Source organism: Cavia porcellus, unplaced genomic scaffold (assembly GCF_034190915.1).
Source record: "Cavia porcellus strain 051 isolate PalLab524CR breed Dunkin Hartley unplaced genomic scaffold, mCavPor4.1 scaffold_31, whole genome shotgun sequence".
NCBI classification, from domain to species: Eukaryota; Metazoa; Chordata; class Mammalia; order Rodentia; family Caviidae; genus Cavia; species Cavia porcellus.
The window spans coordinates 28,234,929-28,262,200 of record NW_026947514.1 but is presented as its reverse complement, the minus strand read 5'-3'; the positions used below and the strand labels follow the sequence as shown (position 1 = coordinate 28,262,200).

The window sequence follows — 27,272 nt, the reverse complement described above, 5'->3', positions numbered from 1 at the left end:
CTAATGTTAATTTTCTGTTATTTTGTTTTGAACTTCTGTTTCATTGTTTTTATTGGGATGTTGTTGTTTTTAAATTTAAAAAAGAGATTGAAAACATCAGACAAGGGGCTGGGGATTTAGCTCAGCAGCATAAGCACCTACCTGGCAAGCACAAGGTTGTGAGTTCAATCCCTGGTACCGGAAAAAAGCAAAAAAACAAAACAAAAAATCAGACAAATCTCATCAGCAAAATACCCCACTACTATTCCCCAAAACCACAGATCATCAAAAAAAGGAAAATTGTGGAGAACTGTCATAACCCAAAGGACCTTAAGGAGACATGTTGCCTAAATATAACTGGTATTTTAATTTTGAGACCAAAAAAGGCAATTAGGTAAAACTTAAGGATATTTGAAGAAAGCAGAGACTGTAGTTAATAATGCACCAATACGGATGCATCAATGGTGATAAATGTGCCAAATCCATGTAAAGATGTTAATTATATGATAGGTGGGTGCTGGGGAAGAGGAGGGTAAAAAAACGAACTCTGCTCAGTTTCCCTAAATATCTAAAATTTTCTAAAAAATCATGATATAACTGCCTGCTTTTCAAAAAATTAATTTGCATATTATACTACTAAAGTCTTGATACACTAGAAATGAATATTTAATGTATTCTTAGTTTTATGGACTGAACTTTTTTCTTTTGGGAGTACTGACGATGGAACCAAATGCCTTCATACTGAGTTCCATCCCTGGCCCCATTTTAAAGAAATTTTTTTGAGATAGGAACTCAGTTACTGAGATACTCAGGCTAATTCAAACCTGCAGTCTTCCTAACTCAGCCTCCCATGGTGCTGGGTTACAGATGTGCACCACCATTTTATATTGAATTGAACTAAACTTTTTCTTTCTTTTTAATTTCTTTCTTTCTTTTAAGATAGTGTTATCTTGGTACATCACTCAAGCTGGCCTTGAACTATGGACTCACTGACAGTGATCTTCCTGCCTCAGCCTTCTGAGTGCTGGGATTCCAGGTGTGTGCCACCATGCCACACTGGACTAAACATTTTTCAAAAGCAATGTTTCAACCATTTAAATGCATTTCTAGAGTCTAATCTTTTGTTTGATACCCTGAATTGCCTCAGAGTAGCTGAGTACAATTTGAAATCCACTGTGCAGCTCTGATAGAAGAGAAATCAATAACGTCCTTGGTCTCTGTCTCTCTGATTCTGGATCGCTAAGGTGGAGGGAATACTCCGTACCTCACGGCAAAGCACTTAAAATCAACTTGATGATTTCCCCTCCTCCCCACATCCACCCAAGACACTGTGTGAGCAGCTGCTCAAAGCCAAGCCTGCAGTTGTCTTTGTCCTGCATCTGCCTGTCAAGCCCGGCGCTCCCCAGCAGTGGGAAGGACAGAGGCTGGAATTAAGTGGGGCAGCAGATGGTTTAGACGCATCCTCTGGTGCTCAGCTGCACTGCCCGGCCTGCCACGCTGTATACATTTCAAATCTTTGAGGTTCAACCAGAGGAGACAAGTAATAGCTGAAACACATGGCTAATTCTTAGGTAGCCAGAGAAAAAGGCTTTAAACCCTGCTTAGCTCCGGAGAGGGGACAAGGAACTTTCTCAGCTTTAAACCCAGATCCACACGTCCTGGCAGCAATGGAGCATGTATCCAGGATCCCAGTGTGCATCCCACTTTCAATGTTTTGGGGAAGAACTGTATATTTCAGTCCATTTGTTTATTCAGCAGAGAGGATCGGATCCTGAGAAACGGTATAATCTGGCATTTTGCCTGCTGATCTGAATTTGGGAGATCTTAGGTTAACCTGCTTCAAAAGTTCAGTCACATTTTCTGAGCTGCTCTGGTTCAGGTCCTTTTTTCTTGCATGGATTCAGTCAAGAGTCTTCTGTGACTGCATCTCAGTCCTAGTGTCAATAGGCTCTCCTACTGCACCGGGACATCTCCCGCCTTGAAGACCCCCTTCCTTGCCTCTGCATCACTCTCCAGCTCCTGCTTTCCTGTCTCCCTTTGACCACAAACTTCTGGAACAATACTCTTCCCAGTTCCATTCTGCACTTCCTGTTCTCTCACCTTCCCTTACTGTTCTACCGAAACGTCTCTTGTCAAGGACACCAGCAAAGCTGCAAAATCCAATGTCCGTCTCTTCATCCACTTGGACCTCTCAGTAGCATCCATCACCTCTGGCTACTTCTGCCTCCTGATGCACCCTTTTCCATGGTTTTCATCATGATCCCCTCTGCTGGTTTCCCTTCCACCCCTTTAGCCTCGTCTCTGTCTCCTGACAGGTTGCTCCCTCTTTGCCTGGTGTGTGCATGCAGAGCTACCTCGGCACTTGGTCTTGAAATAGTGTCATCTCATTTAGCTCTGGTCTCTCAAGGTGACCTGATCCACCCAGAGCTCTAAAGACCTAAGTCCTGATGACTCCCAGCCTTCCATCTCCATCCCGAGCCCAGACTTACTCATCCAATTCCCTGCCTCTCATCTCCATTTGGCTGATGGAGCTCTGCACTTTTATCTTCAAAATCTCCCCCTCTTCTCTTTCAACTCCCTCATCCTTTCAGCATCTTTATCCATCTGTTTACTCAGATAAAGTTCTAGAATCTTCCTTCCTTCTTCCTTTCCCGTCATCCTCCGCATATAATCCATCTCCATGTTCAGCCAGTCCTTGCTCTGGTGTATCTTGTCACTACCCTACTCTTTTCTCTCCATCCCATAGACACTTTTCTAGCCTAAACCACTCTCACTTTTTTTCACCTAGACAAATGACATAGCTTTTTTCAAAAATTAATTTTTGGTACTTTTTCACTTGCCTAATAGCTTTTTAGCTGCGGCATGGTGGTGCACTCCTGTAATCCCAGAACTTGGAAGGCTGAGGCAGAAGGATTGCTGCAAGTTCCAGGCCAGCCTGGGCTCCATACGTGAATTCACGGCCAGCCTGCACTAATAGTGAGAACTTACCCCAAAACCATCGCCCCCCCCCACAAAAAAACCAAAATAATAGCTTTTAAACAGGACTCCGTGCTTCAGAAGGGTCCTTCCTAAATTCGTTCACCACCAGCAGTGAGAATGAACATTTCAGAATGTAATTTGGTGACATTCTTTCATTAAAGACATATTTACTGAGTGTCTACTATATGGACAAATAAAAAGTCCCTGCACTTAAGGACCTTTACACCACAAAACAAAGACACTAACATGTACTACTGTGGTAGCGTAAGAAGGTTTCAGATCCCAAGTTCAAGAAGCTCCCAATGACGGACAAGAACAGTTTGAGATTCTAAAGGAATAATGATAGCTATGAATTAAATAAACACATGTCAAAACCCCTGAATAAATACTACTTTTAACTCATTTAAAATGGATTGGAAAATGCTAAGGAATCAATTCACTTTTCTGAAAACTGGTAAATAACAGGAGAGAGCTAAGCATGTATCCTTCCTTCCCTGTATGAAAATAAACAGGTTAACCAGCTAATGAAAGAAGCTTTCTCTTTATACACATACTCTCGCTGAAAAATGAAAGGAGAAAATGATGGAACTAAAACCTGATTTTGTAACTTCTAGGGAAATAATCTGTTTAGGCCACTATCCTCAATAGCAGTTAGCATCATACACAAAGAAGAGACAGCTAGATATTATTTAACTCCTGGTGGATGGTCACAATACATCTTGTGATATAGTTAGGTTCCCCAATGGAAATACAGAATGCTCAGTTAAATTTGAATTTCAAATAAATATGAAATAGTTTTAGTATAACTCAAATATTTCATGAGACATACTAAAATTATTCTTAGTTTATCAAAAATTCACATTTAACTAAGCACTCTGTATTTGTATTTACTAAACCTGGCAAATCTTGAAGTATTCTGGCCAAAACAGATCTAAATCTATTGAAGCCTCAAAAACCAAAAAAATCTAATAATGTACAGGAGATAGAGGAATATGTTGGATGACACCAAAAAAATGTTATCAGCAACTTTCAGACTGGGGAAAGCTTTGTCCTATTTAACAAATAGTAATTGTACCGTTTCAACAAATAGTAAATTTGGGCCAGGGATATAGCTCAGTGATGCAACACCTGCCTGGAAACTGTGAGGTCCTGAGTTTGAACCAAAAAAAGAAGAAAAGTAGATTTCCTTAAACAAATAGTAAATTACTCCATTTTCTGTTGCAAATAATATAATGCCACAGAGTGGGTATGTTTTAAAGAAAAGAGATTTGTTTGCTAGGCAAATTCTAGCTAATTAGGAGACTGAAGAAGGAGATTCACAAATTCAAGTCCAGCCTGGACGATTTAGCGAGATCGTGCCACAAAATACAAAAAAAAAAAAAAAGGGATCCTTGAGGATGTAGCTCAGTGATCCTCATTTTGGCTGTGGCCCAAGGCAAAGGGATGCACCTGGTAATGACGTTCTTGTTGGCAGAGTCTAGAGGTCTCAAGGGGTATCACATGGCAAGAAGCAGGGCGGGAAAAAGGAGCATTCTGGCCTCCCCTCTTCTTAGCAAGCCTCCAATATCAAATCATGGAGATGGCAGCCTGAAGGCTTTATCTAATCCTAATCACCTCCTGAAGCTCCCATGTCTAAATTCCATAGTGAGATTAAGTTTCCAATCTTTTAGTACCTCAAAATGCAGATTAAATTTCAACACAGGAAACCATGGGATGTGTACTCAAACCACAACCACAGCGTGGGGAGAGAGAGACAAGGCATTTTGTTTAGAGTCTCATTTTTAAAATCAATGGCAAGTACAGCTGCTTTGGAAAAAGCCTACCGGTGAGGTCCAAAGGCACTCTTGAGAGATACCTGGTCAAGTGTGTTCTGCTAAGACAGGGTGATGTGGGGAGGAGGAAAAAGCTGAGATCCTGCTTTTGGGGTGGGATGGGGTGGGAGCTGAGATGCAATAACTTCAATGTGAGAGGAGCTTTGGGGAAGAGGTGGAGACATTTCGGAAAGGAGGAGTGATTTGGGAGCTTTGATGGTGATTCCTGGTAGATGCCTCCCATCCTGAGTCCACTCATGGGACGCTCTGGAGTGGGGTGACTTGGATGCTGGTACAGACCTCCAAGACTCACCAGAGTGGTTCAGATTGTCACGGTTACCTTCAGGCCAGATTCTGTTTATCTGTCTCCCCACCACGAGCCCCTGGAGGATAGAGATGGTTTCCTTCCGGCTTTAGACTTACCACTGCCTATCAAAGTGCCTGTCACTTCGCACATATTTGGTGAATGAATGAATGAATCTCTCTCCTCTGCAGAGATGGCAGCCTTCACAGACACTTGTTAGATGTGTGATTGCCTCCTGCACCAAACTTTGACATTTGCATGCAACACCAAGGCATGCCCTGGACTTAGAAACCAACTCACTGGCACAAGCACCAGAGCCACTTTCTCAGGCATCTCAAGACACTCACTTCCCTCTGTGGATGGAAAGTCCAGGCTGCTTCCTGTTTTCACTTGCAGCTCGGCTTGGTGAGTGTCTGCGGGCTGCCTGCCTTGTGACGAGGAGCCTCACATGGCAATTAGATGACAGCCTTGGAAGCAGAGCCCCGGACAGGTCAGGAAACAGAATGAAGGCAACCGAATGTCACCCTGGGGACAATTGTCAGATCTAAAAGATGTGAGTCCTGTACCAGTCACCATCTATTTCCTCAAGAGGAAGAACTAAGAGATCAATGGCTCGGCTGCCTCCCCCGCTTCTCTCTGGAGGGCAGGAAACACAGAGACACAAGATGAGAAAAAGCACTGTCACGTGAGAACCTGGGCTTGAGTCAAAAGGGTCTCCTTATATGACCATGATGTAAAAATCAGTTTTTATGTCCGGCTGACATGGTTGTTCCCTAGCCTCATCCTATGAGCTGTGAACGGATTCCATTGGAATTGTTATTAAAATATTTTGAGATTTTTTTTCCCCTGAGGTTTCCAGGGAGAAAAACAAAGATTGTCTTTTTTTTTTTTTCCTGATTAATCATATATCTTGTTTCCCAGATACTGGATGATCCAAGAACTCCCAGCGTCCTTCAGAGGCAGAAGCTGCATATGCTGTAGGCAAGTGAGTACTGCTCAGGAGCAGACTGGAGGGGCACACCAGAGAGGCATGGGGCACCACAGCATGGGGCACAGGGAGAGCAGGGGCCATTGATATGAGGTAGCTGTGCTGTTTGTGAGTGTGTGTGTGTTGTTTGTGGTTTTTTGTTGTGTTTTGTTTAAGCTAGAGTCTTGCTAACCTGCCTAGACTAACCTCAAACTTGAGATCCTCCCGCCTCAGCCTCCTGAGTAGCTGGGTTACAGGTAAGAACCACCACACCCTGTTTGGAAAGATCTGTTGGAATGAATGAACAAGAAAGGCTATGGAAGTATAAATTTTGCAATATCTGTTAAAAACTAAAAAAAGAATTTAGGCATGGTGGGATACAACCTGTAATCCCAGGATACAGCAGGATGGGGCAGGGAGATCACCCATTCAAGGCCAGTGTGGGCTACATAGTGAATTCAAAGTCAGTCTGAGCCACTTAGTGAGACCCTATTAAACTGGCCCTCCACAAAAAAACAAAACAAACAAACAAAAAAAAACTAGAAAAGAAAACAATCCCAATTTTCCTATTGTTTTAGTCTCACAAGATCTGTGACCGGCATTTCCAGGTGTTTTCAAGGAGACTTGGGCCCATTTCACCAGGGTGAGATCGAGGCTCTGCTTGGAAACTCTAGCATTCTCAGGAACAGCCCCAGAGACCTGGGGAATGAAAACATTTTATTTTGATGTTTTGCTTTGTTTTGAGACAGGATCTCATTATATAGTTTGGGTTAGCTTTGAACTCAGCATGTAGCCCAGGCTGGCCTTAAACTTGTGGAAATTCTCTTGCCTCAGCCTCCCAAATTCTGGGATCACAGGTGTGTACCACCACACACAGAAATGAAAGATTTCTGGTATTTTTGTTTGTTTGTTTTGTTTTTGTTTTCATTTTGAGACAGGGTCTTGCTATATAATTCAGGCTAGCCCTGAACTCACTTAGTAGCCCAGACTGACTTCAAAGTCACGGGGATCCTCCTGCCTTAGCCTCCCAGGAGGTGGTGTTATAGGAGTGCACCACCATGCCTGGCTTTGAAAGTATTTAAGTAGAAACAAGTGGGGAAATTCTACCCTTCCAATGGACTGCAGACTGGGTTTCTGAGCAAGCTAGTAAAACCTCAGCTTCGGGAGGCCCTGGTGGTTTCCTTGGGCTGCCACAACACGGTTCCACAAGCTGCTCGGGTGCTCCACAGGACACGGCAGCGGCGTGTATTGTCTCACCATCCTGGAGGCTTGACAGCCGAGATCAAGGTGTGAGAGCGTCACAGGGGGGCCCTTCTTCCCTCTTCCTGCTTCCTCACGCTGGCTGGCGCTGCAGGACCCCTGCCTGCGCGCCCCCGTCTGTCTTGGCTGTCTTCTTGGGACACAGTCATACTGGGTTAGGGCGTTCAAGGTATCCCAGCATCACCTCTTCTTAATGAATTTTGTCTGCAATGACCTACTTCTATTTTTTCTTCTCTCTTCCTTTTCTTTTTTTTTTTCATTTTTAAATTTTTTGGTGCTGAAGCTCAAACCCAGGACCTCCCGCTTGCCAAACATTCTACCACTGAGCTAAATCCTCAGCCCCGACCTAGTTCTAAATAAGGTCAAGATGGGAGGTGCTGGGTGAAGACTTTGATGCATCCTTTTTGGAAGGAGGAGAAAAGCACAATTCAGTTCACAGGCATTTTTGGAGCACGGTACAATTAAAACAGGATGCACGGTCCAAGTAGAATCAAAGACTCAGGTCGTCACCTGGCTGGTGCCTGTGTCCTGCCTGAGTCTGGGGACCCTGCTTCCTGCCCTGCTCCCTGCTTTCCTCCCTTCTCTCCCAGGTCTAGCAGAGAGCAGGCACACAAGCTTCCTGAGTAAAGTGAAGGTCAAAACTGCTTTGGAAACGGTAGACAGGACTTCTACTTTCTTGGAAAGTTCCTCCCTGGTGCATCTAACAGCTCTCACCCTGCTCACACCTGCTGCTATAAAATAAAATTGGCTCTGTGGAGCTGGCCCAGAGCGCAGGACGCCCTGAGCAGGGTCCCCAGGCGCAGGCAGGACACAATGACTGACCAGTCCCCGGCACAAGGGAAAAGGCTGTATGCCCTTTTCCTCCGGAAATCGCTGTTTCCACCTTCCCGCCTCTCTCTCTCACTCAGTTCTTGTTGTCTCCGCTTTTATGGGTTGCCACCTACCAGGGGCGCCCCCCTGAGCAGTGACGCCTCATGAGCGCTGCTTACACCTCCGCCTGTGGGCGCCTCTCCCCACCTACGCCTCGATCAGAAGGCCGGAGCAAGCCAGGGCCTGTCCCTCCGCCCAGCTCCGGACTAGGACCTCCAGGCCCCCACTCATCTGAAAGAGGCGCCCAGGCAGTCTGGGATTCTCTTTATTTCAGTCCCTCCTGGCTTGTTTATTTATTTAACAGCTTTATTAGAATAGAGTTCACATCTCCCAAAATTCACTCCTTTAAAGTGTGCAGTATGGTGGTTTTCGTATGTGTACAGAGTTGCGCAACCAGCACCATTACCTAATTCTAGAATATTTTTATCACTCTCAAAAAAAGAAGTCCCATAACCATTAACAGACTCTCCAGTCCCACTTCCTCTCAGCCCTTGGCTTCTACTTTCTGTCCTCTGGATTTGTCTAGTCTAGATACTTTGTGTAAAAGTGACTGAATAATACACGTGTCTGATGTGTTTCACATAGCACAATTTTATTTATTTATTTTTCTGTGGTAATTTCGGGTCTTGCTCATGCTAGGCAATGCTCGGTCACTGGACCACAGCTCCAACCTAAACACACCACAATGTTTTCAAGGCTGATCTATGGCGTAGCCTGTATCAGTACTTTACTCTTTTCATGGCTGAATAATATTCCATAATAATGCCATACCACGTTTTGTTATCTCTTCAACACCTGGTGAACATTTGGGGTGTTTCCATTTTTGGGCCATATTGAGTAATGGTGTCATGAACATTCATATATAAGCTTTTGTGAGAATATGATGTTTGTATTTCTCTTGGGTATTATCTCTGGGGAAAGACCTAATTGTTTAACTCATTGAGGAACTGCCAAAAGTCTGCATTATTTCGCATTCCTGCTAGCCATAGATGAAGGTCGAATTTCTCTGTGTCTTTGCCAGCACTTGTTATTACAGCATATTTTTCATTATACTCATCCGAGCGCACTTGAAGTGGATCTGACTGGAGTCCTGATTTGCATATCCCTGCTGGCTACTGGTGCTGGCTATGTTGTCCTGTGTTTTTGGAGCATGTACATATCTATTTCTTTGTTCTTTAAAAAACTGAGCTGTTGCTGGGTAGTAGCACATGCCCATAATTCCAGCTACTCCAGAGGCCGAGGCAAGAGGATCACAACTTTGAGGACAGCATTGCCTCAAAAACTTAAAAATGAAAAATACTGGAGATGTAGCTCAGTGCAAGGCCCTGGTTTCAATCCTCAGTACTGAAGGAAAAAGATTGACCTTTTAAAAAAATTTCTAAATTAAAAAAAAAAATTTCTCAATTTAATTTAATTTTTGTCTTTTTTTGTGGTCTTTTCGAGCAAGATTTCACTACACAGTTCAGGCTGGCCTTGAATTCACTATGTAGCCCAGGCAAGCCTTGAACTTGCAGAGATCCTCCTGCCTCAGCCTCCTGAGTGCTGGCAGTACAGGTGCGCACCTGCCTGGTGTGTTGCCTTTTTAATGTTGAGTTGAAATGTTTTTGCAAATTCATCCTATAAGTCCCTTGCCAGCTATATGATTTGCAAATTTTTTTTACCATTCTGTGAATTGTGTTTTCACTTTCTTGGTACTGTCCTTTGAAATTCAAAGGCTTTAATTTTGAGCTGGTATGGTGGCTCATGCTTATAATTCCACCTTTTTAGAGTTTGAGGACAGCCTGAGAAATCTGAGGCCCTGTCTAAAAATAGAGAAAGGCTGACGATATAGCTCAGCGCAAAGCCCTGGGTACCACAAGAGGAAAAACAGGTCTCTAACTCTGATAGTGTCATTTGTACTTTTGATGTGATATTGCATGCAAGATCATGAAGACTTACTGCTCTGTTTCGTTTTGAGAGTTTACGGTTTTTAGCCGCTACCTTCTCCCCTTCATTTTCCGCTATGGTCTCTCAAGGGCAAATGTGTTTTACATCAGGTTTGTCTGGTATCATTTTCTGTTGTTGCTTCAACAATGAGAACAGCCACGACCTTAATGAAGTCATTTGTGTTTAGGTCTAGGAGACAGACATTCATACCTCTGGAAACCTTTGGCTTCCATCATGCCAAAACCAAACATATAAATAATCAAATATGCTTCCCACCCTCCAATTAGCCTGTGTCCTGCCACAGGCCAAAGTGAGAGCCACTCTGGGTGCTGACGCAGTAGAGTGAAGCTTGGGGGTTTAAAGCAGGGTAGTCTGACCCCAATCCTGATTAAGAAGGAAAACAAATGCAGGATTCTTCCAAGGGGGCCTTGCTATTTGGCAAGCTGTCACCTCTCCAGAAGACTGACCACCCAGAGACCTTTTGCATCAGTGGTTTATTGTTCTGTGGTTTTGATTATTCAGTTCAGTCATTGTATGACCCATTGTCTGCCAAGACGTTTGGTTTGGAAATCCTCATTTGAACAAATGATACCACATTTTCTTTCTGAATCCTGCATTCAATAATCTTTGTAAATTGGTGGCAAAATTAGATTTAGTTTCTTTGGGCATGAGTTTTGTATGGCTACTGATCGTCACCAGATGGTACTATATATTTACTTTCGTATCTGTCAGCAAATTCAACTTTCCATTTATTTGAACCCCTTCCAAAACAACAAACAAATTAACTTTAAAAAAAAAATTTAGATTCTCTTTTGCATCTGGCTAAGTTTCCTAAAATTTAACTTTAACTCACCTGTAAGAATAGAACCAGAAAGAAGATAATGTAAACCTGATACATCTTTGCATAAGAAGACATTCTTTTATTTTTTTTTAAACCAAACCTCCCAAATAATGTAGTTAGCAAGGGCTAAATTTATTAAAAAATTTTGTTTTTGTTTTTGAGACTGGGTCTCACTATATAGTGCAAGCTGATCTTGAACTTGTTTATGTAGCCTAGAAACCCTCAAACTCACAGTGGTACCCTCCTGCCTCAGCCTCCCGAATGCCGAGATTATAGTTATGTGCCACCATGCCTGGCTAAACTTATAAATTTCTAGACTGAGATAATCACCTTCCCAAAGGGAGAAGCAACTAAAATCTAGTCATCCAAAAGTCTTTCTAGTAAGTCAACCCACACAGTATACAGGAACAGCTCGGTAACTCTTCCCAGAGACCTTTTCTTTTTGGCATCTTGGGAATTGAACTCAGGACCTTGCACTTGCCAAGCACACGCTTATGCTGCTGAGCTATAGCCATGGCCCTTCCCAAAGACTTTTGAGGCTGCTCTGTGACAATCTCCTATTACCCAATAAGTAGAAATAACCGCCATCATCCAGGAAGTCACTATGGGTGGACACCTACAAAAAGGATCAGAGAGCATGTCAGTTCTTGGTGGTCAAAACTCAACAGTCATTTAGAAAAGTGGATGCAAAGAAAAGCTTGGCCTCCTCCAAATTTGCTCATGGAAGTGCCTAGCCCTTGTAGTCAGGATGACCTGAAGCCCACACAGCGACAGGAGGTCCAGCCCATCTCACTGGGTGTTAGGGTGCTTTCATAGAAATAACTGGATTAACAATGTGTATTTAAGTGTTTTTTCTCTTGTGTTCTTTTTTCGGTATTGGGGATAAAATCCGGGGTGCTCTACCACTGAGCTAACTCCCAGCTCTTTTTATTTTGCACATGGAAATAAGATCTTGCTAAGTTGCCCAAACTGGTTTCACACTCAATATCCTTCTACCTCAGTTTCCCGAGTAGCTGAGATTACAGGTATCCTCCACCACGCCCAGCCTAAATTTCTTTTTTAGAATAGCAAATTTCACTTACTCTTTCAGCTCCTGCAAAAAAAAAAAAAAAAAAAAAAAAAAAAGCCAGGAGATCTGGTTGGCTTGTTGGAATGGGGCAACTGTATTCTATGGTGCTCTTTTTGATAAACCGTTCCAGTATAAAAAGAGATACATTAGTATTCCGCTGGGTGATAAAACTAAACTTTACCATTTTGTGTTTTATAAAAAAAATTTTCCTTAATAGGAATATATTTTATTTCAATTTTAATGAAGTAAGGTAATTCCTTAAGGTCCTTACCCTGAACTCAAATGCACGTTCAGAATTTTAAGAACATGCAGCAAAGAGCACATATTTGACTCTGCTACTCTGAAAAAATATAAACAAATATCCAGTTTAAAAATAAGCAGCCTTTGATGGTGTAGAAGCGGGTCCAGCCCTAAATTCCAGGTGGGGGCAGTGTGCCAGGGCAGCGGGCTCACGGCGCCTCTGCCCCCCGCTGGCCAGTTCGGGAAAGTGCAGCGTCTGGCGCAGAGCGTCTCTGCCTCGGCAAGGACCCTGGAGAGATGGTGGGGAAGAATTCCGAAACGCTTCTCAAAACTGTTCTGGAATTCCTGCGTCAGAGCAGCTACCCATGTAGCAATCGTCTCATGTTTCCTCCACACTTTAAAAAGACATATGCTTTTAATTTCCCAGAATGTATTCCTAGTATTTACTTATGTATGGACGTACAGGTAGATTTCTGTGTTCCTCCACCATCTGTTAGAGTGCAACTTTCGCGTTGTCCTTGCTGCTCTTTACCCTGCTTCTTTCACCTGTTGATATATCCAGGCAGAGAGTCCGGGTGGAGGCGAGCAACCCAAACCCCACACCACCCTCAGAAAGGCCTCCTTACACTCTGGCCTGGTGCTCCACTTGTAGGTCTGTCTCGGCTTGTTGTAGCTGTTACTGCTATTGTTGTCGTTGTTCTTTTTACCCCTGAACATTTTCTGGTATGAATGGGCCACCATTAACCATTTCCCTCTTTTTTTTTTTTTTTGAGACGGGGTCTCTCTATGCAGTTCAGGCTGGCCTTGAGCTCACTTTGTAGCCCAGGCTGGTCTCGAACTCACAACGATCTTTCCACCTCAGCTCCCGAGTGCTGGGATTACAGGCGTGAGCCACCACATCCGGCCTACCATGTCCCTCTTGATACAGTTTGTTTTCAAATTGTAGCTATTATTAAAATCCTGTTTTGACATCCTTACAAATGTCTGTTTTCATACAGTCACGTTTCCTTTATCATTTATGCGTTTTTGTACTTTAAGAGACTTTCCCTGATTTAAAGATTACACATAATCTTCCTACATTTTCTTTCTTTGTTGGGTCTGTTTTGGACCCCAGGGGTAAAGAGCTGTGTTAATCACTGCCTTAGTCCATTTTCTGTTGCTACCCACACAGTACCACAGATGAGGTAAGTTTTAAAGAAAAGAGGTTTATTTTGGCTCACAATTCTGGTCCAAGATTGCGGGACTGCATCTGGAGATGGGCTTCTTGCCGACAGAGTCCTGAAGCGGCACTGGAAGTGGCACGTAAAGAGAGACTGGGAGTGTGCACATGCATGTGTGAGATGCCTCCTTTCTCTTATTTATTTTTTTTCCTCTTATTTTTTAAATCGTATTTATTTATTTTTTGTCTTTGAGACAGGGTCTCGCTATGCACTTCAGGCTGGCCTTGAGCTTACTTTGTAGCCCAGGCTGGTCTTGAACTCACAAAAATCCTCCTGCCTCAGCCTCCTGAGTGCTGGCATTACAGGCGTGAGCCACTACGCCCGGCTTGTATTTATTTTTGAGACAGGGGCTCATCCTCTAATTCAGACTGGCCTTGCACTCACTTCGGAGCCCAGGTTGGCCTCGAACTTTCGACCTCCTGAGTGCTTGGGATTACAGGCATGTGCTACCACACCTGGCCACTCCCTCTATTTAGAAAACCACAAGGATTCAACCACAGGACTTTTGTCTTGAGGAGCTCATGTAATCCTCACCACTAAAGATCCTGCCTCTAAACAAATATTACATTTGAACGTGAGCTTTCGCAGAGGACAAAGCATAGCAATCGTGCTCCTCAGACACTCAGTCCATAGTCCACAACCATAACCAGGCCCTGGAAGGCGCCTCTTCTGTTTGTTCATTCCCTTTACCCCCATTTCCCACTCTCTTTCCTGTCTTCTCTATGCAATCACTATGCTGTGTTCGGCAGGTATTATAGTGCTTGTATGTTTCCTTATATAGGTGTGATAAAAAGTAAGGTAAATGTTTAAATTTTAAAAAATTGTTTAAGGTAAAAAAACACTCTCACTGGGGCCCAGGGGTTTAGCTCAGCAGTGTAAATGCCTGCTTGGCAAATGTGAGGTCCTGAGTTCGATTTCCAGCACCAAAAACTGAAACATAACAAAAAAACCACTATCATTAATCCCCTTAAAAATTCTCCCTCTTGCTTCAAATACATTTATCTCAGTTCTTGCCACTTTCTGAAGCAGTTCTGCAAGTCCTCCTTTTTGAGAGTCTGTATTATGTTGCAGTGTCATGGCTGCCTTGATATCCTGAATTGATTCAAAAGGTTTACCTTTCCTAGTCATTTTGATTTTGGGGAGGAGCCAGAAGTCACACTGCTCCAGATCTGGCAAATAAGGTGATGAGAACCCCTATAATGTTTTTACGAAACTACTTTTCCAAAGGATGACACTTACTAGCAGCAGTCATGTGGGGTTTTTTTGTTTTTGTTTTGTTTTTTGTACCAGGGATGGAACTCATGACCTCATGCTTGCCAGGCAGGCACTTATGCACTGAGCTAAATCCCTGGCCCTTCATGGGTTTTTTTAATTGAACCTTGGAAAGATGCTCACAAAAGAGGACTTGCAGAAATGCTGCAGAAAGTAGCAAAAATGATGGGATAAAGTATGTTCAAATAAGTGGGACTCGAGAGCCAGCAGCAGCCATGTGGGTTGGGAGGAGACCCAAGAAGACAATCAGCCCCTCCTGTGAGTCAGCCTGCACGTTCGCTGGGAAACAATAAACCTCCACCCTACTCTGGGAGGCAAACAGTTGATTCAGAGGGACACAGGCTGGGATGATAGTAACTGAGGCACAAAAACAGATTAACACTCCTAAATCTGGTAGTCTAAGCATCTGTTTAATAGAAGATAACAATTTTAATACAGCAACTATGGGGGATTGCGTTCTGTCTTGCTTTTGGAAATCCAATATTATTCTCACTTTTTGTTTTGCTCCATTTTATTGTTTTGTTTTATTCCCTTCAAAATAAAAAAAAGTGAGTAGGAGTATTTTTAGGGAGATTGATGGTAATGTGTCTTTCATTGTAATAAATGTTTAAATTTAAACATTTACTATATATTTTGATCACCCCTTGTATATGCAGTATATTTAAATAACTGATATTGTTCCTCTTTCTGATTGCTTTCCTTAACACTGTTTTACCCACAGCCCTGGTATGCATCTGAGATACATCCCTTCTGCTGGTATTGAGTTCCTGAATCCCTGACTCTCTATCACAAACTGCAATGAACAACTTCGTGTGTGGTCCTGCAAGTACATTTGCTTACATTGTCTTCTAATATTCTTGGTTTTCTCTTCTATTCATATGCCTGTCCACATTCAACTGGTTTATCTGTGTACATTTACCTTTTGCTATGATCTTGACTCTATTCTTGAAATTTTATGTTGCAAAAACATTCCTAGTTGGGGCCAAAGATGTAGCTCAGTGGCACAGCACCTGCCTGGCAAGTGTGAGGTCCTGAGTTCGTTTCCTGGTACCCACCCACTCACCCACCCCAAAAAATCTCTAGTTGCCAATTTGATCATATTTTTAACGACTCTGAGCTAGGTTTTTGGTTTCTTGAATTTCAGCTGCCATAAGAGTACAATTGAGTTTGTATCCTTCCTAAGTAGAGCCTGAGACAAGAACTGGGGTGACAGTGGCTGACTTGGAATGATATCCCAGGAAGAAGATGAGGAAGAGATCAGAGCCAAACAGGAGGCAAGTTAAGTGAACAAAAATTGCATGACTGAGCTTGTTGCCACTAGATAATTGGCTCAGTAACTCTGAATACCTTCTGGACAAGTACATAGAAATCACCTCGAATTGCTCTGCTGAAGTGTGGGGGTTTGGAACACTAGCAGCTTCATCCAGGGCCAGTGGCAGGCAGCATGAAGCAGAGCGTGCTGATGTCAGATCCAAAAAGCCAAAGAAGAGGCAGGGAAGGGGCTAGGATTCCGCAGTCTCCTTCAAGGGCACACCCCCACTGACCTGAACACTTGGTCAGCCTCAAAAAATATAAAAATAAGCAGGAGGCTACCAAATATTGTTTGAGCACTTACTATATGGCACGCACATCATGAAATGTGATTCAGTCACTGCCTTGTTTTATTTTTCCAACAGCCTGGTGAGGTAAGAGCTATCATTGTGTCTATTTTACAGAAGAGGAAATGAGGGTGAGAAAAGATAACTTAGTGGCTGATGCACCTGGGGTTGAAATGCAGGTGCCTGTCCTGGAGAGTTTCTTTTTGACTACTCCAGCACCAGTTGGGTTAATTAGCCATTAATTGATGAGTGATTCTTGGAGAAGTGACTTCTCAGGTTTTGCCTTTTTCCCTGAAACAGGGTCACCCTGTGTAATTCAGGCTGGTTTTGGGTTCAGTATGTACTATGTGACCTCAAACTCGCAGGGATCCTCCTGTCTCAGCCTCCCAAGTGCTGGGATTATAGGCATGAACCACGCTGGGGTCTCAACAGATCACTAAATTGCTCAGGCTGGGCTTGAACTTGAGGTCTTCCTTCCTTGGCCTCCCCCAGGGCTGGGATTACAGGCATGTGCCACAATGCCCTGTAGGGACTTCATTTCTTATGCCCAATTTTAAATAGAATATCACACCTTGGCTGGTTTGTGGGATTGTATGTGTTTAGTTTTCTCGGTTCATGGCATAAACATCATGTGATATTTTTCTACAGAGCTCACCTTAATGGATTTCTCTCCTATCAGCCCCCTGATAATTAAAAATCTACGATCAGAAGTCAGCTCACTGGATAGCTCCTCATGGTTATTTGGAGAGGATGCCTACTCATCTTTCTTGGTCATTTATACCTTAGCAAGAGTGAATTTATGATCCTTTCCAGCAGCAAGTTTTGAAAGAGGAGATAGAGAAGAAACCTGAGTTTCTGTGCAAGAATGTTCTTGGTAGTACTGTTTATAACAGGCTTGAACTATAAACAACTATCAAGAATAGACCACAAAAACACATTGTAGCATTTATGTACGATGGAATACAATACAGCAGTGAAAATGAGTGACCTACAGCAATCCCTATGAATTGTTTGACTCTGGCAAGTACAATGTTGAAGGAAAGAAGCACAATACAAAATAATGTGTACAGTCAGAATCCACAGAGATATATTACAAACAGGAAGAAAAGTCCCAACCCTATTTCACTCCTTTGAATGAGCCTCAAGAAGACACACTAAGTAGCCTGAGACAAAATTCCTCTAGGTCTGGCTGTGGTGTCAACTCTAAGGTTCTTTCCTGCGAGTTTATCTTTTCCACTGGATGAAATTATGGGGAGGGGCTCGGAACAAATGTGTTCCTTTTGGAAGAATTTCCCTTTGTCAGTTTAAGGGACTGCGGAGAAAGCCCCTCCCTGTGCCAGGAAAGAAAGGCAGGTGAGAGACAGCCTGTGGGAGAAGAAGGTCTGTGAGCCCTTGGCTCTGAGATTGCTTTTCCAGTTCTCAGCACTCGGTGCATCAAAGCACCGCGCTCTGGAGCACCGTTTTCTGAATCCCAATGCAAGCGAGGCTGCTCTGAGAATGACGTAAAGCCTGCTTTTTCTTCCCTCGAAAGAAGGACTTTCTTCCTTTAGCAGAGGAAAGGGAGTTTGGGCAGTATATCAACCACATAAACAATGCCCGTACTTCAGGGCCAGAGAGAATAAAACGGAAGAGGACCTAGAGGTCCTTCTGAAGCCCTTGTTACTAGCCTAGATTTTAAATCTAGACCAGGTGCTTCCTAAAAAAAACGTGAGGACGGTCGTGCCTGGGCAGATGGAGAAGTTCCTGCCTCACCAGGGGACAGGCACGTTGTCTGTACCAGCTGTGAAACCATCATACAGAGTGTTGCTGCTAATGGGTGGGAGGTGTTCAGCAACCCTCCCTAAAATACCTATCAAGACACGGCATTGGCTTCTGGCGGGCAGCAAGGGGTAATTAGTGGTAGATAGACTATACTTCTATGCTATTTCTCTCTCTGAGAAGGCTTCTTAGTGAAGAGGCAGAGGCTGAATTTGCAGTCAATTTAAATAACTAATTTTCACATGGGACAGGAACAACAGTCTTTGAAGTACTGTGTAATCAGCCTCCCCACTGTCCCTCTCTTCCCCAGCTCCACCTCTCTGGGAAACTTACTGAGACCTGTGACGCCACACAGGTGGCAGGCAGAAGTGGAAGAGGGTCCCCGGAACAATGGGAAAACTAAGAAAAGACTTGCACAACGGTCTTAAGATGGAACTCTGGGGCAGAGAACCTGATGTGTGCTGGATTCGGTAGGGCCTTTCCCAATTGACTCAGCTGTTGGTACTTGCAAAGGCTATTTGGAGTCTGATTTGTGTTCCTTTCAACCAGGATGCAGCGCTGACGTAGGTTTTAAGGAAGGAAATGAAGCTCAGATTATTTGGATTATAATCATGTGCTTTCCTTGATCTGCGTCAGCAGCATCTTATACACAAACAACACTTATCCTACTTATTTGGAAGCATCATATAGGAGTCCAGGGAGAGACGGAGAGATGTGGGCCCAGCTGCTGCCCATATCAAGAAGGAGAGCCAGCAGGACTGTGAGGTTGCAAGAGGCCTTCAGAGCATCAGAGCTGCTCCTTTACACACACACACACACACACACACACACACACACACACACACACACACACACCTTTGCCAAACCTAACTCATATGTCACAGAGAGACTTCTGGGAAATGTAGTTCCACCGGTGCTAGCTGGAGACTCCCACTCTCCTGGTGGACCTCAGTCCGCACAGTCAGACCTGCAGAGCATCATGTTCATTCTTTTCCCTATCAGTGGCGCTTCTGTCTCTGCACCCCACTCTGACAGGCTGGCAAAAATGCTTAATTAACTTTGGTCATTCCTAATGTTTCCCACTTTGAGAAAACTCCATGATCATACTCTTCCAAGTTGTAGGTGTCCCTCTGTCACTGTTACCACTGAAATAGACACTGTTTCTGTCTCAGTAGACCTTTCAGATGTGGTGACACCCTTGTTTCAATGGCCTACTTGCTTGCCACCTCCCTGGGGCCCTGCCAGGAAACTAAGACTGAAGGGAACCTGTCCTCAACTTTCTTAAAGTCATTTCACTGTAAAACCCGTGAGCTTTTTCCTTCTAACCAGGCATTTTCTGCATTCTTCTTGGAACTTAGAAAACAGAACCACAATGGTTCCCAGCCTTTTGCCCTTTCATATACCTTCTCTGAGGCAATAATGTATGAAGCTCCAGTCTGAAGGGAAAGAGAAAGTATAGAGAAAGCAAGCCTCCATGCACTCATCTGTAAAACACTCTCTGTCTGCCCTGACAGAGGGCTCCTTCCTCTGCATTTGGATGAGGACTCCAAGTGGTAACAACTGTTAGAGCTGGAGGCCAGCATTGTCCTTGCTGTCATCCTCTCCCCTCGGCTGGCCGCTTCTCCCAGCTGTGCAGAGGTGATGGCCAGGGAAGCCCTGGTGCCAGCGGGAGGCTTCCTGTTGCTAGGAGACCCGCTGGGAACATGAGGCCATTCATTGCCAGAAGCAGTGTTGCAGGGGTCTGTGGGCCTGGCAAGCACCCCTGCTGTAGCGACCCCACTGTGGAAACTGCTGTGGTTTATATTCGCTTCAGCATATAACACAGCCACTCAGTCAACCAGACACTTGAGGCTGACAGAGGTCAGGACCGCTCAGTGAGGCAGACGTGCAAATTACAAGTGACAGGAACAATGGGGCACAGGAAAGACAGTGCCAAACACAGCACCTTGGAAACTGAGAATAAAAACAGAAGTGAGATGGCAACGCTGCCCCTGCCCCTGCCAGAAGACCTCGAAAGGTCTGCTCTCACAGCCACTCCCATATGACAGGTGCTCACCCTATTCCAGGGGAAAGGCGTGCCCTTACCCCTGAAGACACAGAGATAACCAGAAGAATCTGAACCAACAGGCCCTGCTAAATTCCTCTCAGTTTGTCACCACCGGAGACCACACCCTCATTGGTCTTCCAATCATATTTCCGCACAACTGTCCAAAAGCAGTCTTTAGGCATGAATTTCTGGTTTTCTCTTTTCTTTTCTTTCTTTTTTTGGGGGGTACCTGGGATCAAACTCATGACCTCACACTTGCCAGACAGGCACTTTTGCCACTGAGCTAAACCCCCAGTTGGTATTAATTTCTGAAGACTCCCACGTCACACAAAACTTGTATTAAATAAAATTGCTAAAATCGGGTGCTGTTCTCTTGTTAATCTTTTTTTCCATTTTTTTAAGTACTGGGGATTGAGCCTTCACATTGAACTCCATCCTAAGCCCTTTTATTTTTTTTAGTTTGAGACAGTCTCGCTATTTGCTTAGGCGGGTTTCAAACTGTGTTCCTCCTGCCTCAGCCTCCCAGAGTGCCGTAATGATAGGCCTGTTATACTATGGCTGGCTGTTAATCTGTCTTTTATTATAGGGGTCTCGGCCATAAACCTAGCAAATGGGCCAGAGAAGATATTACTTTTCTCCCCTATAAAAGTGTAGAAAAATATCGAGTGTGGTGGCACACACGTGTAATCCCAGCATTCAGTAGGCTGAGGCAGGAGGATTGACATGAGTTTGAAGTCAGCCTGGGTTACATACTGAGTTCAAGGCCAGCCTGAGCTGTGCAGGGAGACCCTGTCTCAAAAAACAAAACAAGATGGGGATTTAGCTCAGCAGCATAAGTGCCTGCCTGGCAAGCACGAGGTCGTGAGTTCGACCCCCAGTTCAAAAAGAAAAACAAAACACAGAGAGAGAAAGATTAAAAAAAAAAAAAGATGAATTAAAGAAAAAACAATCTCAGTGGATCTCCCAAGCAGGGCCACTGGTTCCTTGACCCACAGAGGGTGACCTCTTGGAACCATAAAAACAACTTGAATTTGGGACAAAGTTAGACAGATGTGTGAGTTTAGACTAAAGCTGCAGAATCAAGGCTGGCTTTAATCAGAGAAGTCAGAGGCAAGAGCTGGAAGCTTCTGGGCATTCCATCAGTGGTAACTTTCGTGCTGGTTTTTAATAGGAGAGATGAGCTCTGCACTTCCCACCTGCGTGTGCTAAGCGTTAAGCCAGGGCCTCAGCAGCTGCAGCACTGCAGACACCACAGAACCCGGAGAACAATGTAGAAGACTGTGTCATCACGAGCATCTGCTGTCCCCCATAGAGCTACTTAACACAAGTTTCTTCTTGCTTTCTGAAATTCTTGATAATTTACTCAGAACAATGTGACTTCTAATGCACAAAAATACTTATGTCTTTTTCATTTTTATTGGTACCGGGGATCGAATTCACGACCGCCTGCTAGCAAGGCAGGTGCTTATGCCGCTGAGCTAAATCCCCAGCCCCAATACTTATGTCTTTACTCATGTGTTTATCTATTCACTTTGCCTGTCTGTTGTGTATCTGTCATTTAATGTTCCTCAAAATGATGTCCAGTGGTCAACTTCTTGGCAATCCTTTCTAACTACTTCCTGAAAACAGTAGCTTCGCCACTCCCTGAGAGTGGTTTCGTACCACTGTCAAGGAATTGCACCCGTGTTGTGTGATAGACTACTTGCACTTGACAGCCCTTTCCTTTTATTTTCACTCCTGGTTTTATTTTACATCCCACTTCCTCCTCCTACCCTCGGTACGTGCTCTGCCTCCCACACGCCCTGCCACGCCTTCTCAGTGGCACTGTGCTTTCTGTCGAAAGATATCATTGTAAAGACAGTGTAATGGATTTTGGGTTCAGGTTGGTGGGATGGTGAAAATCAACTGAAAGAAGTATGTTTAGAGCCATGTTTATTAATAATGTCAGAAATAATGTCAGAAAGTGGAAAATGATGCAGCTGTGATTAGATAACCAGTAAGAACTTGTCTTTGCTTTTTGTGTTATATACGTGCTGTTCACATGCACATTAGTGAATGTAGGGAAGGAAAGCTGCCTCCCTCTCACCGGTTCTTTGGCTCGTCTGCAAATTAAATTGAAATAAGGCAAATAATAGAGAGAAAAAAACAATAATAGGAGAAAAACCCATTTTAATTATGTATGTACATACAGGAGTCCCTCAAAGATACGCATCCGGGAAGCGAACAGATGCTTGAGATGTAACCATCTTCAGTTACAGAAGGGAGCAGGGGTTGGAACTTCTGGGGCGGTCATGGAGAGACGCAGTGGGAAAGTTAGTGGGGAGGAAACTGATAGTGAATAAGGAGTGCCTTGTTTTGGGGCTGGAAATCTCTCAGGTGTTAAAAGTTGTCTCAAAGGACTGCAGCTTTCTTCCTGGTATAGATAATGTTACTAATAACAGTTTCCGTTCTAAGTGTCAATTTCCATTACAAAAGGGAAATTTATACTTTATTTTAGACAGTTAAATAGGAAGTAGGTTTCTTGTTTTTTTTTTTTTTTTTTTTTTTTAATCTTTTTTAGATCAGATTTTGCTATGCAGTTCGGGCTGACCATAATGCCTGGCCAGGAAGTTTTTCCTGGCTGACTCTTAATTTCTTTTAACTCAAAATAATCAACATTCAAAATAGCATATTTGGGGCAGCATATTCTGAATCCCCTCACAAACCTTTTCTGACTCCAGGTACATTTTTATTTTCCCTAGGTTGAGATGTAGCTCAATGGTAGAGCGCTTGCCTGGCATGTGCAAGGCCCTGGTTTGATCTCCCACATCACACAACATAATTCTGAACACTGTTCTTCCTGTGAACAATCATAGCACCATTCTACACAGACACTTAAATGATAATTTGAACACAATCCTCAACTACCTTTATATAATCTCTACGTCTCTTATAAAACTTTTTCTCATAATAAACACTGAAACAGAGCGTGAAACAATTACCTATACTGCAAAATAATTGTTCGAGGAAACTGACCTTTTCCCCAATTGCATGATTGTTCTTTGACAGGGAAACTGCTAAATTTTGTGCTCTGTATTTATGCTTTTCATAAAGTATATGATTATATGTTACTTGTCATAGTTCATGTTTTTAGTTTATTATTATAAATTTTGTGTGATATGTTAGCCCAAAATTGATCTGCTAGTCAAGTAAGTTTACTTAATTTTTTCTCTCCCAAATTTTTTGTGTTAGGCAAGTACTATACCACTGAGCCCTTCACAATATTTTAATATCTCTTTTGGGATGGTAATATATAAATAAGGAGATGTGATAAATAAGGAGCTTATATATGTAATTTTCATTTTTGAAAGACATTGATACCATTTTTGTAGTCTTTTACTGACTGTTTTATTTTTGTCTTGAGACAGGAGGTTGCTGTGATCCAGGCTCAAGCAATTCTCCAGCCTCAGCCGCTGATAGGGTGACAAGTGCTCACCACCACACCTGGCTCTACTGATATTTGGAGGAAAAAAAATGAGTAGTATTTGGTTAGTTTTAATAGTTGAAGGCTTTTGTGGGGGGGGGATGGGGCACGGGGGTACGGTGATTGACCTCAGGGCCTTTGCAGTGGGCTACATCCCTAGCACTTTTTGGGGGGAGGGACAGGGTCGTACTATGTAGCTAAGTTGCCCAAGCTGACATCGAACTTGTGATATTCCACCTCAGCCTTCCAGAGTGGTGGGATTATGTGCCACCAAGCCCTGCTATGTGAGGACAGCTTAAAAATCAGTACTTTAGTTTAACTAAATAAAAGTACCTAAACTTTAGTCTTATTTTAAAAGATAAACTTGTGTTTAGTCAACTTTAATATGCATTCCAATCTGATGTTTGTATGGATTCACATGCACACTTACTATGAAGCAAGTATAGCACAGGGAAACTCATGAGAAAGACACAGCCCCACCTGGCCCCAGTAAAGGAGATCCTTCCAGTGTGTAAGAATGATCCGTGTACGATGTGAAGAGAGGAAAAGGAAACATTTCTTTATTCTGCTTCAACCTCACTGACTGCATTGACATTCACCTCTGGTGCTAACATCCAGGGGAAGCACACAAGTTAAAGGCTTAGTCCTCCACAAAGCTGTTCAAAGGGCCCCGGGGCCACTTGCACTTCTAACTGGCTGGCTGTAGGTTTGGAGGATCTCATGATCCTTTCAGGATTGATAATATGTTAGAATGATATAAAATTCAAGAAAGCACTATAAACTGGGGATGATGGTGCATTCCTGTAATCCCAGGAGTCGGGAGGCTGAAGTGGATCACCATGAGTTCGAGGCCAACCTCGGCTATGTAGTGAGTTCAAAGCTAGCCTGAACTACATAGTGAGACTGTGCCTCAAAAAAAGAGAAAAAAGGGAAAGCATAATACTTAAGACTATAGTTCTATGATAAATTATACAAACCAGGAACAGCCCAATAAAGAAATACTAGGAAAAGCCTAGGAAGATCCAAATACAGAGCTTTCATCCTCTCTCCCTATGAATCTGGACATGTCACCCTCCTGGCACATTCAAGTATTAAACAACCAGGAAACTACACTGAGCTTCAGTGTCCAGAGTTGTTACTGGAGTTTTATTGGTGAGGCATGATAGATATGAGCATTTGACCTGATTTCGCTCATTCTCCAATCCAGCCCACGTCCCATTGAGATCATGGTAGCTCCAAGTACGAACCCTCTAAGAACAGGGCTAATTTTTCTGATGATTAACCTCCCATCCCAGGTCCTCTTGTCTCCTCAGTATAAACTCAGTTCTGATCCAAGCAACTCATGAATAAAACACACTTCTGTTACTTGGGACATTCCAAAGATTTCAATTCTCCTTCCCAGGAACCAAGGACAAAGGCCAAGTTCTTTATTATACGATACAATTTTTCTTTAAAAATAGTGCCATGTGCAATCCAGGGATGCTTCTTTTTGATCTTCTTGTCTTGTCCTTCTCCTTCTCCTCCTTCTTTGCCTTCATCTTTGTTTTCATCTTCACCTTCTTCTTTTTCTTCTGGGTTTTTTGAGACAGGATCAAGCTGGGAACTCACTATGTAGCTCAAACTGGCCTCAAACTCTAGGTTATCCTCCTGTGTCAGCCTCCCAAATGCTAGGATTATAGACATGCACCACCATATTCAGCTCGGGGAATGTTTTTATAACTGCTATGTAGCATTGATTTAATGCAGTGTGCAGTAAAGTTTTATGATCTCTTTACAATAAAATATAACAACTTGAAACTATTCTTCCAGAGATTTTCATTCTTGGATATAACAACTTTTGAATCAGCTATATTATGTTGTTTTATTATAGCTAAGTTATTTGTTTATGTAACCTATCGAAATCTTCCCTTTATTTTTTGTTATTATTTTTGGTTTTGTTTTTATTTTTCCCTTTCATTTCTGAAGTAAACTTGTGTTTTTACATGTAATGTATTTAATTTTTGGAAAAATATAATATTCTAATAAATTATTCTAATAAAATAGAATATTCTAATAAATTATAACTTTTTACTATAAGTCATACTAATTCAATTCTTTACATTTTTGTAATTTCCTTTTTCCAACAGGTAACTCTGGGCAAAATAATAATTATTATTATTATTTTTTTGTCTTTTTGCTTTTTATCGGTACCGGAGATCGAACTCACAACTTCCTGCTTGCAAGGCAGGCGCTTATGCCGCTGAGCTAAATCCCCAGCCCCACAAAATAATTATTAAAGAAATGTTGTTGGTGTACTTTTCTCTGCTGCAAAATGTCTGAATAGAAAATCTCACTTTTTATGTTAAGGAGTTTGAACTGCTGACCAACAGATAAATAGATATATAGATATGGATGAAGTAATATTTATGACTGAATTCTGGCCACATTAGGAGGAGTGTGTAGAGTACCAATGGGACATGGAAACTGAAGAGGTTTTAGCTACTTGTAGTGCAACCAATCTATAATCCCAGCACTCAGGAAGCTGAGGCAGGGGGATCATAAATTTGAGACCAGCCTGGACTGCATAGTGAGGCCCTGTCTTAAACCACAGGTTCTTAGCTACTAGTTCTTTGGCATCCAGAAAGTGATATAGGAAAACAAAACTCTCAACCTACTGTATGTCTGGTTCAAGTTTGTGTTCTCTAAAATCGAAGAATGAATTTTAGGAATAACAGAGGTTAAGAGCAGAAATATTTATTGAGAGAAAGAAAGCTTCTGTCTGAAAGAGAGACAGAAGGGATCCAGCGTGGGTTGCCAAAGATTCTGTATTTTCTAGGGATTTATATAGGGTTAAACCATGAGATGAGATGGGTCTAAAGGGAGGAAAACTGGGAATCTGCAAGGCAGATGGGCATGAGGTGGGACAGAGCTATGGTCAACCAAGAAGTTAAATTATTCAGGTAAAACTGACCAAATCGGGAACAAATGGGGAAGTGAGTCATGGAGCAAATGAGCATTCTTTATGGATCAGTGACTCTTCCTATGGGGGTCGGGATGGTGGCTTTTGGCTTCTTGAGTTGATCCAGACTTAATCCCTAAGGATTATACTTAAGGGTGTGTTTGCATTTCTTTTGCCTTCTGTCGTGAGATTTGGCCCATAGCAAGAGGTGTGAGTCTCCCCCAAGGTCACCAGATCTCCGGTCCTCTGTGCCGGCTCCTTCCAGGGCCTAGGCCTGTCTGACTGCCTGTAATATTTCTAACTAGCTCAGCTGCCTGTGACAAAAGGAAATGAGAACTGGCTGGAGTCAGGATTCAGCAAGTTCTGCCTGGGGCATCAAAGTGTTGGTGAGAGGAGCCTCGTAGGGTTGTGGAGCAGGGCCTGTTATTTTAGGAGTGTCTGTACCTGTGTGACGCTCAGTCTCATCTTTTACTGGAGTCTCATGAATGAAATATGGAAAGAGAAAAGGGAAATAAATGTACAGGCCTCTTCTCAGACGGGCTCTCTTCTGAACTGTAATTCTGCCCAAGTCCTGTTTTAAGATTCTTGTGAAATGACAACTCATGAGAGAGGGTGTTATTACTGCAATAATGTATGCTTCATCTTTTTCCATTATTGAACTCAAAAACTCTTTGGGGAGTGAAATTCAACATTCAACTTAATAATAGTGATGCATACTAACTCACATTGA

General features: G+C 43.0%; 1 long non-coding RNA gene across 2 annotated transcripts; it reads left to right on the top strand.

Moving 5' to 3' along the window:
• Positions 1–5,449: 5,449 nt before the first annotated feature.
• On the top strand, positions 5,450–25,884 carry LOC106028173 (uncharacterized). Of its 2 annotated transcripts, XR_010044759.1 has the most exons (6): positions 5,450–5,626; positions 5,995–6,058; positions 15,460–15,564; positions 15,925–18,564; positions 23,549–23,668; positions 25,731–25,884. It is a non-coding gene; the product is annotated as an uncharacterized LOC106028173 (long non-coding RNA). The 2 variants fall into 2 exon arrangements; XR_001201784.3 differs by lacking the exon at positions 25,731–25,884 and having other exon boundaries at positions 23,549–25,401.
• Positions 25,885–27,272: the final 1,388 nt, after the last annotated feature.